Source organism: Sphaeramia orbicularis, unplaced genomic scaffold (assembly GCF_902148855.1).
Source record: "Sphaeramia orbicularis unplaced genomic scaffold, fSphaOr1.1, whole genome shotgun sequence".
NCBI classification, from domain to species: Eukaryota; Metazoa; Chordata; class Actinopteri; order Kurtiformes; family Apogonidae; genus Sphaeramia; species Sphaeramia orbicularis.
In genome coordinates this window covers 424,905-428,788 of record NW_021941538.1, presented here as the reverse complement: position 1 = coordinate 428,788, position 3,884 = coordinate 424,905, and the positions used below count along the sequence as shown (strand labels likewise).

Below are 3,884 nucleotides of genomic sequence, written 5' to 3'. Positions count from 1 at the left end.
TGACCCTGGTCCATGTGTCCTCAGGTGGTGGACTCCAGGTTGGTGTCGGTGTTCGACGCCCGGGAGCTGGAGCTGGTGATGGCCGGAACGGTGGAGATCGACCTGAGTGACTGGAGGAGCAACACCGAGTACAGAGGAGGTGACCCCTGACCCGAACCCTGACTCTGACCCCCTAACCCTGACCCTAACCCTGATCCTGACCCCCTAACCCTGACCCTAACCCTGACCCTAACCCTGACCCCCTAACCCTGACCCTAACCCTGTCCTGACCCCCCTAACCCTGACCCTAACCTGACCCTAACCCTGACCCCTAACCCTGTCCCTGACCCTAACCCTGACCCTAACCCTGTCCCTGACCCCGTAACCCTGTCCCTGACCCTAACCTGACCCCCTAACCTGACCCTAACCCTGTCCCTGACCCCCTAACCCTGACCCTAACCCTGGTCCCTGACCCTAACCCTGACCCCTAACCCTGACCCTAACCCTGTCCCTGACCCTAACCCTGACCCCCTAACCCTGACCCCTAACCATGTCCCTGACCCTAACCCTGACCCCCTGACCCTAACCCTGTCCCTGACCCTAACCCTGACCCCAAACCCTGACCCTAACTCTGTCCCTGACCCTAACCCTGACCCCCTAACCCTGACCCTAACTCTGTCCCTGACCCTAACCCTGCCTTCATTCACTCCATGATGCCATGGACTGTCAGCTGTTCCATTCAACATGATACTGAATCACAGCAGACTCTGGAGACTCTGGTGTTCAGGAAAAGACAGCTGTTATCAGGACATCACTGTGTCCAGTGTGTCCACTGATGTCCACTGTGTCCAGTGTGTCCACCGATGTCCACTGTGTCCAGTGTGTCCAGTGTGTCCAATGGGTTAACCCCTGCGGTCCCAGTTGTGTTAAACCGGGGTTAAACAGTGGGTCAGCAGGTCCATAAACACCAGCAGGTTCTACACATGAACTGTCCTGAGCTCTGATTGGACAGGCTGGCTTAACTGTCTGACTCCGCCCCCCCAGGTTACCATGACAGCCACATCGTCATGCGTTGGTTCTGGGCGGCCGTCGAACGCTTTCAAACACGAGCAGCGCCTTCGTCTGCTTCAGTTCGTCACCGGCACCTCCAGCGTTCACTACGAAGGCTTCGCAGCGCTACGAGGTTCAACGGCCTCCGACGCTTCTGCATCGAGAAGTGGGGCAAGACCACGTCCCTGCCCAGGTACCAGACCGGACCCCCCCCACGGAACCAGGACTGAGACTGGACCCTCTGACTGTAGACGGTAGAACATACTGAAGGTACCAGACCGGACCCCCCCCACGGAATCAGGACTGAGACTGGACCCTCTGACTGTAGACGGCAGAACATACTGAAGGTACCAGACCGGACCCCCCCCACGGAACCAGGACTGAGACTGGACCCTCTGACTGTAGACGGTAGAACATACTGAAGGTACCAGACCGGACCCCCCCCCACGGAATCAGGACTGAGACTGGACCCTCTGACTGTAGACGGCAGACATACTGAAGGTACCAGACCGGACCCCCCCCACGGAACCAGGACTGAGACTGGACCCTCTGACTGTAGACGGCAGCAACATACTGAAGGTACCAGACCTGACCCCCCCCACGGAACCAGGACTGAGACTGGACCCCTCTGACTGTAGACGGTAGAACATACTGAAGGTACCAGACCGGACCCCCCCCACGGAACCAGGACTGAGACTGGACCCTCTGACTGTAGACGGCAGAACATACTGAAGGTACCAGACCTGACCCCCCCCGACGGAACCAGGACTGAGACTGGACCCTCTGACTGTAGACGGCAGAACATACTGAAGGTACCAGACCTGACCCCCCCCCACCACCACGGAACCAAGACTGAGACTGGACCCCCCACACACACACACACACAGTAACAGCAGAACTAGCATTGTGATATAAGCTAGTACAGTAATGAGCTCCACCTAGTGTAGCTTTAGCTAACCCATCACTGTGTGTGTTTGTGTGTGTTTTTGTGTGTATGTGTGTGTGTTTGTATGTGTGTGTGTGTGCGTGTGTTTGTTTGTTTGTTTGTGTGTTTTTTGTGTGTGTTTATGTTTGTGTGTGTGTTCGTGTGTGTGTGTGTTTGTGTGTGTGTTTGTATTTGTATTTGTGTGTGTTTGTGTGTGTGTGTGTGTTTTTCTGTGTGCGTGTATGTGTGTGTGTATGTGTGTGTTTTTCTGTTTGTGTGTATGTTTTGAGTGTGTGTGTTTTTCTGTTTGTGTGTGCGTGTGTTTGTGTGTGTGTTTGTATGTGTGTATTTGTGTGTGTTTGTGTGTGTTTTTGTGTGTTTTTGTGTGTGTGTGTGTTTGTTTTTCTGTGTGTGTTTGTGTGTGTATGTTTTTCTGTGTGTGTTCTGTGTGTGTTTTTCTGTTTGTGTGTGTGTGTGTTTTTTCTGTTTGTGTGTTTTTGAGTGTGTTTGTGTGTGTGTTTTTCTGTGTGTGTGTGTTTTTGAGTGTGTTTTTCTGTGTGTGTGTTTTTCTGTTTGTGTGTGTGTTTTTCTGTTTGTGTGTTTGTGTGTGTGTTTTTCTGTTTGTGTGTTTTTGAGTGTGTTTGTGTGTGTTTTTCTGTGTGTGTGTTTTTCTGTTTGTGTGTGTGTTTTTCTGTTTGTGTGTGTGTTTTTCTGTTTGTGTGTTTTTGAGTGTGTTTGTGTGTGTGTTTTTCTGTGTGTGTTTTTGAGTGTGTTTTTCTGTGTGTGTGTTTTTCTGTTGTGTGTGTGTTTTTCTGTTTGTGTGTTTGTGTGTGTGTTTTTCTGTTTGTGTGTTTGTGTGTGTGTTTTTCTGTGTGTGTGTTTGTGTGTGTGTTTTTCTGTGTGTGTGTTTGTGTGTGTGTTTTTCTGTTTGTGTGTTTGTGTGTGTGTTTTTCTGTGTGTGTGTGTGTGTCCTTCCAGGGCTCATACCTGCTTTAATCGTCTGGATCTGCCTCCGTACTCCTCCTACCAAACCCTGTATGAGAAGCTCCTGGTGGCTGTGGAGGAAACCAGTACCTTTGGACTGGAATGAAGGGGGGGGGGGGCAGGGTTCCGCCGGGCCGACTCCTCCCACCGCACCGCCTCCACGTGTCCTCATCCAATCAGGACTGTGCAGTGTGCGGTCATGTGGGTGTATATAGGTCCCTGTTGTGTGTACCTCGGCCGCTGCAGGACCAGCACTACTTTTCTATCGTCGGTCCTGGTTCAGATCTGAACCTGAACCAGTGCACGGCTTTGGAACCAGACCTGTATGAACCTGTAAATACACACAGACACCAAACTGGACACCAAGATGTACGCATGCATGGACCGAAGCCAACAACCGTCCACTGGATGGACACCACAGGACGCTCCGACACCGAGTCACATGACTAAGGTCCAGAGGTAGAAGAGACGACCATGAGGACCACAGAGTTCCAAGGTTTATAGCAAAGTTTCCTCACATGGTGATTAAAAATGTAATTTACAGAAAATGTTTATTAGAGTAAATGATTAATAAGAAGTAAGAGCAGAAAAAGACAGACAATAGTAACTGCAGACAGGATTTGAATATGTACAAACACAGCAGACGTCCTGTCCACCACAGACTGCATCTGGGACCCTTTAAGGGACCATCATCATATTTATCTGAATTCACTGTAAATGTACGAGTTTTACACAAAAGTGTGCGTTTGTTCAAAGGGTCGATTCTCAGGAGGTTTGTTCCAAAACAGCTGAAGGTACATCTATAAACGAAGGAGGTCCAAGTCCAAGGTCAGAACAGTCCTTCAGATGCAGCGTCCTGTCGCCATGACACCAAAGGTTGGATGGTGTGGTTTGGATCTGGATCTGGAGAGTCCACAGAGATCATCATGTCATTGAAACTCCTGAG

General features: G+C 50.7%; 1 pseudogene; it reads left to right on the top strand.

Annotated features, from left to right (window-relative positions):
- LOC115416057 (E3 ubiquitin-protein ligase HECW1-like) overlaps positions 1 to 3,199 on the top strand; it is a 23,721-nt pseudogene extending 20,522 nt beyond the window's left edge.
- Positions 3,200 to 3,884: the final 685 nt, after the last annotated feature.